This window comes from Manis pentadactyla, chromosome 5 (assembly GCF_030020395.1).
Source record: "Manis pentadactyla isolate mManPen7 chromosome 5, mManPen7.hap1, whole genome shotgun sequence".
Lineage (NCBI taxonomy): Eukaryota > Metazoa > Chordata > Mammalia > Pholidota > Manidae > Manis > Manis pentadactyla.
In genome coordinates this window covers 10,890,737-10,907,689 of record NC_080023.1, presented here as the reverse complement: position 1 = coordinate 10,907,689, position 16,953 = coordinate 10,890,737, and the positions used below count along the sequence as shown (strand labels likewise).

The following is a 16,953-nucleotide window of genomic DNA, read 5'->3' as shown; positions in this document are numbered from 1 at the left end:
TTTTTGAAAGCCTATTTTATGCCAGGCACTTTATATATAAAGTTCTCTTAGTTAATCCTCATAGAAATCTTACGAGTTATAAACTATGATTCCCATTTTACAGATGAAGAAACTAAGCCTCAGAGAGTTTAATCTATCTTCCTGAAAAGAGCAGGATGGAGGTAGATTTAGGTCCTGAGTTTTCTGCTTCAAAGTCCATTTTATTTCATTCATTCATCCATTCACTCATTCAGCAAGTGTTTATGGAGAACCCACTATGTGTCAGGGACCATTCTCAGGGCTTAGAATGTAGTCATGAACAGAACATACAAAGATTGCTGCCTTTGTTCAGTGCACACTGGCGTCAAGCACTCAGGATCCAGTATCTGTAAACCTCACAAGGACTCTATGGGTAGGTGCTATCCTTTCTGCTTCCCAGATTAGAACCCAAGAATAAAGTAGCCTGTAGAGTCTGCTGCCAATTCTATTTTGGGGGTGTTTATAACCTCCAAAGCAGAAAGATGCCCTTGGACTCAAGTGGCATTAGTGGGGTGTCTGCATTTCACTACAGACTTGGAAAGGGAGACTCTATACCTCACCTGCTTAGTGTCAAGCTAGCTGCTAGGGCAGGGGCTAAGCAGCAAGGTAGCAGGGTCTTTAGTCACTCAGCATTTTGCAACCGTTTTTAATTTTGTAGGACAGAACTGATTGAGTACAAAAGAGCATGACTGAGTCAAATGGCCCAGTGATATGTCTATGAGCAGATTTCAGAAATTCTGTGAGCTTCAGTGCCATCCTTTGAGAACTTTGGACTGGGATGGGGTGCCCATACTTTTCTCTGTAGAGCACCTACCCTTTTATTTACTACCTGGAACCTATATCATGAAAGTTTTTATTTACCAAACATTTTGAGTGCATTTACTTTTTATTTAGTTTTTATTTATTTTATTGATTTTTTATTAAGTGATAGTGTTACATGTATTCATTTATTTAACTTTTATTTAGGTAAATCAAAGACTCAAATGCCAATAGAAATAACTAGTTAGCAAGAGATGACCAATCTTAACACCTAATTATGTTGATAAAATCCCAATCATTAGCAAAGAGGCAATTTTATAGTTGAACTTGGTGACCTGATACTAGTATTGCTATATCTGCTTCTCTTTTTGTCAAATTTGGCCTGTTGTATCCTTTTCTAATCAGTTGCTTTTCTTTTTTCTTCCATGTTTGTGTTTTAAGTGTGTATATTATGATATATTAACTACATTAAAAAAACTCTTAGAGTCCATCTTTTAATACAAGAATTTAACCCATTTATGTTTTGTGATTACCAGTATCTTTGACTCATATGAACCTAATTTGACCATTTCCTATAAGGATATCTGAACTATTGAAAAAGTTTGGGGACTACAATGGCTTCCTTTCAGGACTCCTGAAGTCCTTTGGGATTCTGAAATTCCAGTTTTCTTCATTTGTAGGTACATACATGTGCATACTGGAACCCCGCCCTTGAGTATTCCCTAAAGTGGTACCTAGTTAAGCAGCAGGGTGCCGCTGAAGAGTAGAATCACAGTCATGAGGCTTTCCTTTGTGTGTCTGTCCAACTGCTGCCTCTTTGCTTCAGACTCCTGACTGAGATGATGGTTGCCTGAGTGATCTATTTTTATATTACTTTCTAAGACATAATTATCCCTGAGTAATCCTGTAGCATTTCTCTCGTCTATTCATCCATGCATCCCCAACAAATATTTATCCAGTGCCTTCTGCCTACCTGTTCTTGCTCTGGGTGCTATTAGTGGGGTGGGGGTGGGGGACGAAGAGTAGGGGCTGTGCCCACAAGTGTATAAGATAAACTATTTTGGAGGTCTGTGGTGTAGAAAAATTCTACCCTTGAGGACTGTAGGGGGAAGTTCTAATGTCTTTTTCTGTAAAGCCTCAGCCCTGAAGACCGTAGCCCTGTGTTCATGTTGGCCTTCTGCTCTGCACATGAGGATATGACCGGTAGTGCTGTGGTGACCTGTGTTCTCATCCTTGGCTCCACGTCTTCCTGCTTATCTCAACAATTCAGGGCCTTGGAGTTTCTCAGAGTGCTCCCACTGGGGGATTCATCACCTGTTCCTCTTCCTTCCCTGGAATCATGTGTCTGACAGTGGGAACTGATATTGACCCATTTCCTTCCAGAGTTTCAGGCTGTTTGATTATGACTGTATTCCTCCAAGTTGTTGAAGATTCCCTCTCTTTGAGTGTGACCCTTTTAAGGACTAGCCTCAACTTAGAAGCCTGTGGGAAACTCCAGGACAGGGGCCTACAGATGGATTCACCTGCAGTCTGCAGCATGGCTGCACCCCTGGCTCTCGCTGCTCATGCTTCCCAATCTCTTAGCAAGAGGCTCTTGCTGCTTATATACCACTGTGGCTCACCATGCTGTGGGCGGTGGCGCAAGCCAGGTTCCTGGTCCTTAACTTCCCTTCTGGAGGTGATTTTGTGTCTCCCCTTTGGGAAAGACATTGACATGAAAACCAAAATTACAATAATATAATGAGCACCAATAAGAGACTGCTGCAGTATTCAGAACCACCTCCTGAGTCTGAGGCAGGGGACTGGGTCAGGGTCAGCAAATGCTTCCTAGCAGAGAGGCTGTAATATGAAATCTGGAGGAGAATTTCAGACAGCGTGAACACCTTGATAGGTGGCTAAAAATCTAGAGTCAGTTCAGTGTGTCTGGAACACTCGTATGAGGGAGAAAATGATATAGAAAGGCAAGAAAGGCAGGCCAGGGCTATTACAAAGATGCTGTTTCTCTTTCTCATTCCAGGGATATTCCCACTCACATGGGAGGAAATCCCCTGCATCCATAATCCTATCCTCAAAGAAATAAATCTCTGAGAGGTACTTTCTGGTACCCCGGCAGGTGGGTATGGTAAACAGACACACTTCAAATCATCTTCCATGGTTCTGTTTCACTGCAGAGAATGCCAGCCCAGTATCTGAAAATCCACATTGCAAAATTGTGTGGATACCCCTGACTTCAATTCCGTAAAGCCAAGCACCTGAGAGGAGAAAGGCTGGAAAGCACATACACAAAAGACAGTAATTGTGTTAGGGTGATGTGTTTAGTGGAGGATTTTATTCTTGCTTTTACATTTTATGTTTTCTTTGGTTTTGTTTTACTAACTTTAAAATTATATTTAAAAAGAATTACGTTTGAATTACATTCAAAAATATCTCTGACAGTCCTCTTGGGTCTAGTTTCTAGGTCACAGCACAAGAAACTCATCTTCCAGGTGGATTTGGTCTTGGTCTGTAATATATTAGCAGAAATTCTGTTAGGAAATGATAAGGCCACATACTGAGGTCTCTGGAAATATAGGTGATTTCTCTGCCAACGGCAGGAGTATTATCCTCCATCGGCCTAATGAATTTGCTCTTTTTTTGCATTTATGACACCCATCAGGATGTCTCGCTTGTGGTGGTTGCTATTTCAGAAATGGAAGGAGCGTCAGCAACACTGTTTGTGATGTGGCTGCAGAGTTCCCTGCTGGCTCAGGGTGTCAGGGAGCTGTGTGTCCAGCAGACAATATCCTTTGTTTAAGCATCTGCATCTACCCCTCAAGAAGGCTGTCAGCATGGGGAAGCAACCACATTCCCTGAGCTTCACGCAGCCCAGGAATCGAAGCACAATTTGGTTTCTTTGTCATTTTCGAAAATCAAATCTGCCTAGGGACCAAGTTTGAACAGCAACTATTTTTGTTCTATGTTTTATTTAAAGATGTTTAATTTTGAACCTTGTGTGTTTCCAATGTTTTCTTTTTTGTAGATCAGACTCTGTGCATGTATAAAATACCATTAATTTATGAATAGTAGTTCTTTCATTAGCAATCAATGATTTTTAGGATAAAATTGATTAATTAAATTTATTATATTAATTCATTATTTTTATTACTTTACTTAAAATAATAGCAACTTTCACCGGATAATCATACACTTATTCTGTGTCAAGCTTTGCACCAAGTTATTTATATACATTTTCTCATTAACCTTTACTAGAATCTTGTGAAGTAACAAAGAAATAAATGTCCATTTTATGGGTGACATCTCAGAGGAGTAATGACTTGCCCAGATACTCCAAACCAATGATTAGGAAGCTGAGACTTCAACCCAGGTATGTCTGATGCCATGTAATATACATGAAATCAAATCTCTGTGCTATTGCATATGCATGTATATATATATGTATGTGTATGTCTATATACCATACTATCTATAAATGACATGCAAACTTTTAAATCACATTTTTTCTCTCTTTCTCTGTCTTCTCTCTCATTTTCCCCACCTCTTAGTTCCTTCTGATTGTTAACTAGCCCTCCTTGTCATTCACAGAATATGATCTGGGTTGCAGAGTGTCAGAGCATTAGATGTCCTACATGATTCCTGCAGATGACCGAGGCCCAAAGCGGACAAAGCTCCAGATCCTGATGCTGGAGGACCTGGGTTCCCATCTGGCCTCTTTTTTTCCCCCTTGCTGCATGTCTTTGGGCAAGTCCTGCAGATTCTCTAGGTCTCAGCCTCTTCGCCTCACGTTCTGGTTGAGGATAACAAGAGTCAGCGGACTATGGGTCCGCCAGGGTTGTTGTGAGGATTAAATATGAGGATGGCTGTGAAAGCCCTTTGTGAGATGCAAAGTGTCATGGTCACTGTCAGACTCATTGGGCTACAAGTCCTCTCTCATGAGGATTTATCTTTCAGGAGAGACAGGAAGGTAAGGAAAACAAGAGTCACTGCAGAGTCAGACTCACGGAAGAGAAGGCTTTAGGAAAGGTCCGATGGGATCCAGCAAAACTCCAGGAACCAAGATTAGTCACCATCCCAAGGCAGAGGCATCTGTTTTTTCCTACTCCAGGCATTTGTCATTATAACAACCTCACCATTCTCTGTCTCTGCTTATACAGAACCTGCATTACTAATGAACTTATTTCTATTCCTCTCTCTCTTCTGAACGACTTTTGCTTCCTCAAAGGTTCTGCTATCTCATGTCTCCTACTCACGGCCTTCTTTCTGAGTTATTCTGCTTTTGTCTCTGTTAAGGACCACCAACTCTTTCTGTAGGTCTTCACACTCAAACTGCTAAGGGAGAAAATTCAGTTTTCTAGCAGCAGTGGTGTGAGGGTAAATGTTTAATAGCTGGCCATCTATGGGAGGTGGGGGTGAGGGGACTTCTGCTTTGGAGTGTTTGCCAGTTTCCAAGGTACAATTGCCATGATGCCAATGCTCCCATTATGGTTAATTTCAAGTTTCCAACACCATGTCACCTGGCTCCTCAAATCCTGAAAATTGAACAATGGGATCCTGTGAGTCAGCTCTAGCACGTCATTGTATTCCCTGTCTACCACTGCCTACTTTCTGGTGAGCCAAGAGATTGGCTGGGCTTGAACTGGGTTCCCACCCTGGTCCATTTAGCTGTGGCCAAGGTATCAGGATCATTTGTTGAACCTCACTCAGAAAGCCCTGTGAGATGGTCAGTTCCTATTTTGTAATAAACTGTAAATAACTAGTTGTTGAACTCTCACTTTCTGGGCGTCTCTCAGACCTTAATAAATTAAGAGGAAAGATATAAAATGAAGACAAACAAATACAAATAAGGAAATGACTAATGGTGCAAGACGTGTAAAAAATATGGAACAGAAGTTCAGAGACAAGAAATATCACTCTTATGTGGGAGCAAACAAGGCAGACTTTCAATCATGTAGTATTTAAACTGAATCCACAAGGATGACAGGACTTAGAGATGTAGAAATAGAGGAGAAGGTATTCAAGATATGAGGAACAATAGCTAGAACAAAAATATGAGCTGGAGAAAGCATGGAATAGGTTTGGAGTTAGTGAGCATTTCATTTAATTAGAGCAAAGGGTATGTGAAGGGGAGGAAAAGGTGATCATATTATCAAGGAAAATTGTAGATACTGGTTATCAAAATAAGGTGGCTGGAATACCACACTGCTTTCCTTTGTTGCTGTTAGCAAATAAAAGTGAAATATAAGTTAATTAAGGTTACTATTCAAATCATTGCATGGTCCATTAGAATAGAGCATTGAAAACTTAGAACAATAAGACTGTGCCAAGTCACATAAATTGGTTTGGCCTTTCTCCATCCTTTCAAAGAACTGATGTTATTATTTGTATTAATTTCTTGCGAATGAAATCAACAAGATGAAACAGGTCATTGGTGAGAATAAGACTGGATGAATATAGAGATCCGGGTTCTAGTCTCTGTTTTGTCACCATCTCAAGGAATTACCTGAGGAAAGTCATTTCTTTGCCAGCATTGGTCCATCTGCACATCGATAATCGTGCATGGTGGTTATCAGATGGGTGCTCTCCTAACCTTTCCAAGTCTATAATCACAGGCACATGACCTCTCCAAATTATTTCAAATAAATCATTCATTTCTCGGATACTGTCAAAGAGTGAAGAACTCCAAGCCTTTGGCACAAACTACCTCCCTTCAAGAAATCGCTGTTACTGGAAGCACTGCCAAGATTCATGTGGGAAGGTGGATGAGGATTGTTAATTGAGTTTTCTTGTTAAAGTGAAAATTAACTAGTGAAACATATTTAAACCCTTGCTGTTCACAATAAATATGTGTCAAGTATTCTAGTTAACTTTTTTGACCTAAGAAACAGTTTTTGTTTTTTTTGAATAGGAAACTAAGTATTAAGGATTATACACTTGCCAACCTCTGGGAAAGTCACTATGAAACATGAGAATATTAATGATAATAACAATGGCTATAATTTATTGAACATTTATTCTCTTCCAGGTATTGTTTTGAGAGTTTTACATGGATGTCATTCAATATTCCCAAGAAATATAAGAGCTAGGCAAACTACCATAGCACCTTAGAGTGGGTTGGATGGTGGTTCTCTCAGAAGATGTCCACATCCTAATCCCTGGAATTTATGAATGTGACCTTATTTGGAAAAAAGGTGTTTTCAGATGTAATGAAGTTAAGGGTCTTGAGATGAGGACATCACCTAGATTGTCAATGACAAATGTCCTTGTGGGAGACACACGGAGATACATATAGGGAAGAAGAAAACACCATGTGATAATGGAGGCAGAGATTGCAGTTGATGTTACCAGCCAGGGGACACCCTAAGCCACCAGAAGTTGGAGACAAGGAATAGATTGTCCTCTACAACTTTCAGAGGAAGCACAGCCTGCTGACTCCTTGATACCAGACTTTGACCTTCAGAACTGTGAAAAATACATTTCTATTGTTTTCAGCCACCAAGTTTGTGGTGCATATTTGTTATAGCAAGGATAAGAAACTAATACATACTTTTTTACAAATATGAATGAGGCATAGAAGAGTCAATTAAACTTACCTATGATCCCATGGTTTATAAGTGATATTTCAGGAGACTAACCCAGGCAGCTTTAGCTTGCCTTCAATCTTAACAGAATATCGTACCTCATAACTCTGTATTCACAGAGATCTATCAACTGCCAGGTACAGTACACTCTGAAAAGTGCTTTTAAAACCTGGGGCAAACATGAGGTACTGTAGGAGCATATAAGAGGATGTATAACCTAGTTTTTGAGGGGTAAGTATCAGGGAAGTTATCCTAGAGAAGATGATGATATTGGACTGAATTTTAATGATGAAGATACTTTTCTAGGAGACAAAGTGGGGAAAATTTTCAAAGCAGAGAATAACACAGAAGGAGACAAGGTTGAAGCCCCTTTAGGGAATTGCAATAGTTGGACATGGTCCAGGGTGAGTTTGGAAGAGGTATGGGAGATGTGGCAGAAGACAAGTTGAAGACCAGCTGATGGTGCATATTATGTGCCAGGCTTGAGATCTTGAGATTGTGGGCTCCTCAGGCAGATGGGGAGATTGGGTAACTTGGTGCATCAGATCAAGCTCTTACCGATTTTCAGTGGGTAGCATCCTAGAGGATAGAATAGCACAGACTGAGACCAGGGGCAGACTGTACTACGGCATTGACTGGAAATGCATTAGAGCACCGGAGATGGTGATGGAGGGGACAGAACACATTTAGCAGACATTTTTAAGAGGTGGAATGAGTAGGATTCAATTACTAATGGTATATCTATGGCAGAAACAAGGTTTTGCCTGTAGGTTTCAAGTTCAGAAAACTGGATTGATGGTGGTGTCACCTGCTGATACAAGAAAAAAAGGAGGTAATCAATTGGGGGTAGTGGCAGGGATTTGGTTGGAGAAAATAAGTGTAAATAAATATTTACCTGATGGCTGAGGACTCCTGATAGTTTTTATTCTGAATATGTGAACATCTACAGGTTGGCCATGGCTTTGGAAGTACGATTGTATTGAATTTGCAATGTACTCCAAGAGAAAGGAGGGAACTAACCTAACACTGACTACATACTGCAGTTTGGGTGTCTGAACTTCCATTATATTATTTCAATCCCCAAAACAAGACTTCTAGGCAAATGTCCCCCAAATTTCCTAAGTTAGGAAACTAATTAAAATCTTAAAATGATTAAGTAACTGGACAAACTTTACAGGGTTAGTCAATGTCTGGGGAGCTCTGATTTTAGATCCCATCTTCTTTCATGCTGCCCTCTGGACACAGAGGAAGAGTACTCTTTGAGTCACTGTTTCTCCATTTATTAGCTGTCTGACCTTTGGAAATTTGCTTAACCACTCCATGCTTCAATTTTAGCAGCTGTCAAAAGGGGATAAAAATAATAGTGCCTGTTCTCCCTAACTCAAGTAAGAATTCATGAGTGAAATCTCTGCAAATGGTAAAAACCTAGAAAATATGACTAATTATTTATGTGATTAGCATAGACATTTCAAATTTTATTTTTTGAGATAATTCCTGACTTCAAGTGCTCTTGTGATTTTCCAGTTTCCTTCTAAAAAAGTCTGGTAGCTTAAGTTTTCTAGTTAGCAGTGTTTTAAAAATTTGGGCTTATTTAAATATTGCTGTTCAAATCACTTTGAGCATTTTCTAAATGTGCCTCTCTAAAGTTCAATAAAACTTGTTGGCTATGTACATACCTGATCTATCCATTTACCTCATGAATGGTGTCCAGTGAGAAACACACTTCACCTAAACTTGCAGGTGATATTAGAAGAAACTTCCAAGACCTCAATTAACTAGTTTGGTTCCTTTTAGAATGTAAGTGCCTAGAGATGTGGATTGATTCTCAGTGACTATGCAGACTCTGGAATCTCCCACAGCCCTGTGTCTTCAATGCAGAAAACATGGGTGTTTTTCCTGAGGATGCAGTTTCCTCAGCTGTTTCCATGGTGCTGTTGGTTCATCCCTAACCTCTGTCCAATTCTAAGACTAATGTTTTGCCTTGAAATCCCAGCATAGGAAAAAAAAGAGAACTGTAAAAATTGCCAAAATGCACAGATAAAAGCTAGTAGCACTTTTTAAGGGCAGGTGTGTGTGTAATGTAAAGTAACAGCATCTTCTAACATATCTTTAAAGCATGTGTGAAGAGGTAGCAGAGCAGAAATGTTGAGAAGACTGTTGTGTAATTAGCAGAACAAATCTTTTTCCTCGGAAGGGATAAGCTTTCTCTATTACACAACTTGCTAAAGTCTCTACAAGGGTGATGAAGATAGTAGGGTATGATGGAAGGAAAATTAGCCTGGTAACTAAGATAATTTTTTTTTTTTGGTGTTAGGCTCTTAAGCTATTTGGCAGTGGGATTTTATTGTATGTATAAAAGATCCCTGCAATGCAATAGTGTGGGTGGTACAGGAACGGGAAAAATAAGAGTACATTTACAATCTAGCTAGTAAAAGAAATCTTAATCCTAATGCCACTGACTAGGTAGTCTCAGTCTTTCAAGAAATTCTCACTGGATCTTTTGTTGCCAATTGTCCAAACTTGAGCCAATCACTGAAGTCAGGCTTCTAACATCAAGAATCCTCACATTAGGTAGGCCTGAGTTATTTGTTCACTCTGACAGCCAGTGTAAAGGAGGGGTCAGCCATTTCTGATTCACAATAATCTGATTCTCCACAGGACATACAGGCTTTGTTCTCAGAAGAAGGGGAAATGAGTACTGGACAGACAAAAACAAAAGCAAAAACAAAAAAACCCCAAAAAACCCCAGATGTCCATCCACTGTAGCTTCTCTTATACCTATCATTCTTAGTGTTAAGGACACTACAAGATCCAAGATCATTTCTGTGGACCCTGCCAGGTGCTCCTGACTCACTTGTCTCCCACCTTGAATTCCATCTTACTCACTCCCATGCCACTGTGTTCTTTTTATCATTGAGGACTCAGCTCCCATTCCATCATCTTGAAGGCACCTTCCTGGGCAGCTCTTTTCCATAAAGTTCTCTGATACAGCACATGCTTTACAGATCACCAGTTCATCGTAGCCCATTGAGCCTAAATCTCATACAATCACTTTGCAGGCCATTTGCCTCCCCTAATCCATCTCTCATTCCTTCCTTCTTCCCTTTACCACCTTAGTTGAGAATTCATTTCTTCTCACTTGGATGACTGAATATTTTCTTAACCTTCTGCCTCCAGTCAAATTTCCCTTTAAGCTACCATTTTCTTCAGGGTGATCATTCCCAAAGCACACAGCTCTGATCATGTTAATACCTCCTTTAAAAGCCAATACGGTAAAGAGGAAAGGCAGCCCTGAGCGAAACGGGAACCCAGTATGTACTGGAGGTTCCTTTCTGAAGAGCTGATAGCTCGCCTTAGACCAGTCAGAAAGATCTGGCATGAAATAATTGCAACAAAGTTAGGATCAATTGGCAGGTGTTCCAGTAGCTGTACTCATAGCATGCAATAGTGGGAAGGTACCAGAACCGGACTGGGGAGGTGAAATGGAATAAGAACTACCAACATGAGTGAGGTAAGAGGAATCCCCAAAGCGGGCTGTTTCACAGGAAGGAAACACAGAGTTTCATACAAATAGACATGGTTTGGCCAGTTTGAGTTGTTTTTAAAGAAAGGCATGGTCCTGTCCACTAGCACTGTGGTGTGCCTTGAATGTGTTTGTGTATCTAGGGAGAACTACTTAGTTATTCACTAAGCAAATATTTATTGAGTAGCTACCATATTCCAAGCACTGTGTATCAGAGAAGGTTGCACATAGGAGCCTTGGAAGATGACTACGGTTGATCTGAATGGGCGTGGGCAAAAATAAAGGAGACGTATTTTTGAGCTTTATATTTTCCAACATAAGCCAGCTGTGTGTGTGCCTTCTGACCAGTATATATATTCAAAATAGTTTTATTGAATTGAAAACAAATTCATGTCACTAAAGAATGTTTTACAGACTTATAGAAACTAGGGAATGAGTAATAAGCATCTTTAATAAGCAAATGAAGTGCTTGTGGTCAAAAAAATTCAAATTTAGGTTTGTCCAACTTTGTTCTGTCTTGCTTATTAATTAGACTGTAAACTCCCTTGATGTGTCTTTTTTGTCTTTCCCCTTCTTATTTTCCTCATTTTTCTCTCTGTGGAGTTCTCATTAACACATTTTAATGAGTATAAATGAGGACTCCATGTCCCAAGAAAGAGAAAAACAAGCCGTGTGTGCAGAGAGAAAGAGAGAGAGAAATGGAAAATAAGCAATTATCACTGTGGATTTTTATATTTCAGGGCCATTCCTGAATCTCATGTTTCTTGCCAAGTCTGCAGAAGATTATACTAATTGCATGATGAAGATTGTTGATAAAAGCACAGGTACAAATATAGATATGGCATAGATGTGGATATCAACATAGATAAAAATACAATCTCCCTGTTATATATTCAAGTCTGTGCTATTCATTTGGTTTCCCTTTGTTCTTGTCTTATATGTTATTTTGATGTGTATCTTTCACTTTTTTAACTCAGAAACCTTAAGAGATTCCTGAAAGTCATTCTCCTGTCACCTACTGTGAGATCCCCATCTTAGAAAATGTTGACTTGGTGTGTTACAACCAATCCCTCAGAATTCTAACATGTAGGCAGATCTGGCCTATCAAATCTCAATCAGGGTTATGGGTCAAGATTTGGCAGAATCCCCCAAATCTGTCATGTGAAGTGCTCTTGTTCTAGAGCTCATACCTCAGGTCTCAGTGGCCTTGATCTCCATTGAAGTTACAGATGGGTGTGACCCTTCTGGATCTATGTCACCTAGTTCCATCTTCTCTTAATTTTCACTACAGCTCTGTGCAGTAGGAATGCATCTCCTTAGGCCAGCAGTTTATAATCTTTTTGAATCTGTGGCTCCTCTTTTAGTGTTGATATTATCAGACTCATATATATACTTTTAGTATTCATTCAGTGGAAAAGACACAATGGAACAAAATCTATCCTGAATTCATTAATTTTTATGTTAATATACACAGTAATAGCAAAACATCAAAAATGTCTTGGCACTTACAATGTGCCAGACATGGAACCAAACATTTCATGGTGCTTCTCTTATCTGATACTCATGACAACCCTGTTGTCATGTGTCAGGGTGTGTGTCCCCTGACTGGCTCCATTTTATAGACAGGAAAACTGAGCCTGTGGAACAGATGACTTAGTTTGTTCAAAGCCACACATAGAGTATGCAGCAGCAGGATAATTCAAATCTACACAGTGGGGTTACAAAACCAGCATTCTTAACACAATGTGGTGTAGATGCTCATTTGAAAAAGTGGGGGACAGCAGCAGAGTCAGAGGGTCCTTTGGTAGACAAAGGGGATGGAGTAGCCACTTTGGTGACCAGTAGCACCACCATCCAAAGTAGACAAGAGAAAAAGTTAAAAGGTAATTCCCAGAGCACCTGTGAGCCACCCTTCTAGCTCCTGGCAGGACTGTTTTGGGGGCACTTGAAAGGGGTGAGAGCAAGAGGGATGAAGTTTGGGTGGTCCTCTTCCTCCCAGGCTGGGTTGGCTCAGAGTACAGTTGTTATAGGTGTATGAATTTCTTCTTCCAGCTCTGTGGTGGATAAGATGGCCTGGAGAACTTGTCCGCTGTGGAATACCTATGTATTGAATAAATTACAAACACACACACTTGCTACTGCATTGCTGAGACCACAAGAAAGTAAGGCATTTCCTAAAGGTCAAAACTACAAATTAACAAACCATGAGCTGAAACCAGAGGGGTGAGTAAATCATGAAGGCAGAGTAATCCTGGGGAAAATGATACAACCACGAACCTGAAGCTTTGATGATTATTGATCACACAAACCATGAGAAAATGGATCTGGGGCTCATGCAACAAGGGGAATCCTGGACTTAGAGTTCCCCATATGTCATGACTCTTGAATCATCTATATCAGTGCAGAGCTGAACTGGAAAAAAAAAGAAAAGTGTGTATATATATATATATATATATATATATATATATATATATATATATTCCTATAATGTGATTTCCTATAGAAAAAATATATAAACACAAAAATGTTTAAACTTTTTTTACCCAACAGTATATACAAGCACCTTTTCATGCACAGTGACATCTATTCTTTTTTGTCTGTGACTTCCTGACTTTTCTAGGTGCCTTTCTCTCCTCCTTTAGGCTGTGAGCTTCTTGGCAAGACATGACTGTCCTTCATTGCTGTATCTCTAGCACCTTGCTACATGCCCCACAAATGGTGGGTCTCCATATGTGTGTGGGGGATTGTCAGTTAGGATAATATTGTCCACAAAGAAACAAGCAACCCAATGGTGAGCATTAAAATGCACAGTAATATCTCACTGAGGACAATTCCTAAGATGCTCAGGAATCAGGGTTTTAATTCGATCTTGGAGAGAGGAGGTCTGAAAATCTCACTGCCCTCTCTAGCTGACATGCTTCATACATTTCCACATCAGGCCTCCCTGACTCATTACTATATTGGTTTTCAGGAACATATTCCTTGCCTGTCCCTCTGGCTCAACAAATGGCAAACTCCTATCCTTCTGGCATTGGGTTGCATTGCTGCTGGTCCTTGAAGTTTAATTTCAGAAAACAAGAGGCCAGTTGCCAAAGTCACTTCTTTATTTTGGCACAATTCCACAAACATTTGCCCAAAACCTACTATGTTGAAGCAGGTGCTGATGACACAGAAATGAATTCAACCACTGGTAGCAAATTGCTAAGCAGTTTTTGAGCATCTACTGAATGCATAGAAGAAGACAGCACTTTGGGCCAGTCTAAGGTGAGTAAGATGTGTCCCTTCTCTTTCATAGGTTAAAATTTCCTGGAGAAAATATAAGTAGATTACTAAAAGCATTGAAATAAAATAGCATGAGCATTATACCAAAAGTACAAACACTATGTTTGGGGAATGTTGACGTGGTAAAAATTTTGATTGCCATGTTTCCTGTGCAGAAACAAGTGTCTTAAAGCATTATGGAATAATGATCTCTATAAGCTATAAGGAAGAGCAATATATCATTCTACCTATCTATCCATCCTCTATATATCCATCTATCATATAACTCACTATGCAGAGGCAAAGGGGTTTTTTTTTTCTTGGTTGTTCTAGGTGAAGGTAGCATTTGTAAACAATTGTGATCAGTGGATAAAATTTACCAGAGAAATGGGGATAATAAAAGAACAGCATATGCCAAAGCAAATAGGGGGCACAGTACAGATGGAATTTGGGGAAGTCAACTACCTTGTGTTGTTGGTTCATGGATATGAACTTCTCATTAAATAACAAACTCCAAAAACATGTTCCCTTGGAAAAATTGATCTTTCCTCTATTGCATTTTTATTTAAAACCTCCTTTGGTCAGAATAGCAGGCACTCATGTAGCATTTATCATGTACCTGGTGCTATTCTCAGTGTTTTCCACATACTAAATAATCTCATCCTCACAACTTGGATATACTGTTGTACTACACTCCCTCATTCCTCTTTTACCTATGCAGTGACTAAAGCACAAAGAGGTTAACAAATTTGATCACACAGCTGGTAAGCAGTGGTGGGATTTCAATTCAGGCAGCCGTGCACTGACTTCCACTCTTAACCATGACACTGTACTGCTATATGCAAATGTAGCTATGTACTGTGTCACATGCTGGAGATGCAGAGGTGGCCATGGGCCTGGATTTACCCTGCCCTCAAGAGCTTACATTCCTGGGGAAGGTATTAAACAAGCATCAATAAGCACAATGCAAATCAGGGTATTCAGATGTGATCTGGAGCAGGGATGGGGCTGAAGGTCAGGATAGTTGTGTCTCAGCAGGTGAGAGTTATGCTGTGGCCTGCAGAAAGAGTAGGAGGTATCTAAGTGAAGAAGATGGAGGATGTGAGGGGAAGTCTGTTCCTGGACTAAGAATTTTCTTACTCACAGGCCTTAAGGGAAGAAAGATCAGGCCTCTTTTCAATAGAAAAGCAGAAAGAAGGCTGGTGTGACACAAGGACAGAGTTAGAGGAGTCAGAGGTAATGAGGAGGTGGCTACCTGATTCACAGGGCCTCTGTCAGGATTTTGATTTTTATTCTAGGTGGAATGGGAACCCTGTGAGTAATTCTAGGCAGAGAATTGGCATGAGCTGCATTTTAAAAAGCTCACTCAGGCTGCTATTTGACGATTAATGTGTGTGTATGTGTGTGTGTGTGTGTGTGTGTGTGTGTGTGTGTGTGTGTGTGTGTAGGTATGTGATGGGGTGGGCAGGAAAGGAGAGCAAGAGTGGCAGACTAAGGTAGTCATGATGATGGCTTGGGTAGGGGTGGTAACTACTGGGATGAAGAGGTACAAAGATCCAAGAGATATTTTGGAGATGAATCCACAAGATGCAGTGATGACTGGACAAGGGACTGAAGAAGCTGGCTTGCCTGAGATGCCTCCCAAATGTCATGACTATCTGGAGCAAGGGTTGGCAGATTTTTTCAACAGAAGGCCAGATAATAAATAATCGAGGCTTCCTGGACCATATGGTCTCTTGAAACTAACTCAACTCTGCTGTTGTCCTGCAAAAGCAGCCATAAACAAAAGTAAACACATGGATGTGCCTCTATTCCAATCAAACCTTATTTAAACACAGGACCAGGCCAGATTTAGCCTTGGGGCTATAGTTTGCTAACTTCTGGTCTGGAGGGTGTGAACATCATTGAGATATGGTCCCCTGGAGGAGGATGGGCTAGGCAAATAATTGCCTACACCATTTTCTTTTCATTACCGAACCATGAAGTAGCTGTTATCATTCTCCTCATTAAAGATAATAATCTGCACTCTGGCACTGTTAATTCATCTGTCCAATGTTTCACAGCTGGTAAGCAGCAAAGATGGTATTAGAACCCAGATCTTTTACTTCCAAGCCCATGAAAGACCTTCTTGCTACCCCAGGCTATTTCCTATTCCTTTTCCGCTGTAACCAGCCCATGATGGTGGCAAAATTTTGTTTTGCAAGCTTTTTTCATTTTCCCCCAAGGGCACTTTTCTTCTTTGAATGACTTTTTTTAAAGCCAAATAAAAAGGGACAGTGAGTCTCTAAATGTACCATTGTGGCTTTTGTTCAGTACAATAGACTTTATATTGCTTTGTCCAGTCTCTACAAAGTGGGACATAGGAGGTTTGTTTTCAAAAAATTAGCATCGTATTTTTCTCTCTTTTTTTTTTTGCTCCTGACACAATTTTATCTTGGGGATAAACAGTGTTATTTTCATTCCCTCCATTTGAGACCCACTTTGAACATTTTCTATTAAAATTTAAATAAGCCACTTCAGAGACAGATGAAGATGTGAGGCTAAAATGAGCTGATTCACTAGAATTTGTTCCTGAGAATATAACTTATTTTCTCTTACAGCTTATGCAACTCGGTTTCATAATAGAAGCTTTAAATGGGTCAGCAATCCTGCCATTATAGTCATTTCTTCCAACTTTTCCACCCAGAATAGTCAACTGCAAAAGGGGAAATGAGGGGCACAAACTCTCTCTTTCCTTACCCTATGGAGACCCAGTTATTATTCCACAAAATTGCTGGAAGCTGAAATTTGTTTGAAGATAAGTTAGATTTTCTTTGT

The 16,953-nt window shown here is 40.0% G+C and overlaps 1 long non-coding RNA gene across 2 annotated transcripts in view; it reads left to right on the top strand.

Annotated features, from left to right (window-relative positions):
• The first annotated feature begins 4,024 nt into the window (after positions 1-4,024).
• The window catches only part of LOC118930175 (uncharacterized), a 358,120-nt gene continuing 345,191 nt past the window's right edge, over positions 4,025-16,953 (top strand). Inside the window, exons 1-2 of one of the 2 annotated variants that reach the window (XR_008997687.1) lie at positions 4,025-4,141; positions 11,616-11,699. This is a non-coding gene — a long non-coding RNA (uncharacterized LOC118930175). Of the gene's footprint in view, positions 4,142-10,148; positions 11,700-16,953 lie in introns of those variants that run through there. The other variant, XR_008997690.1, reaches the window with a different exon arrangement.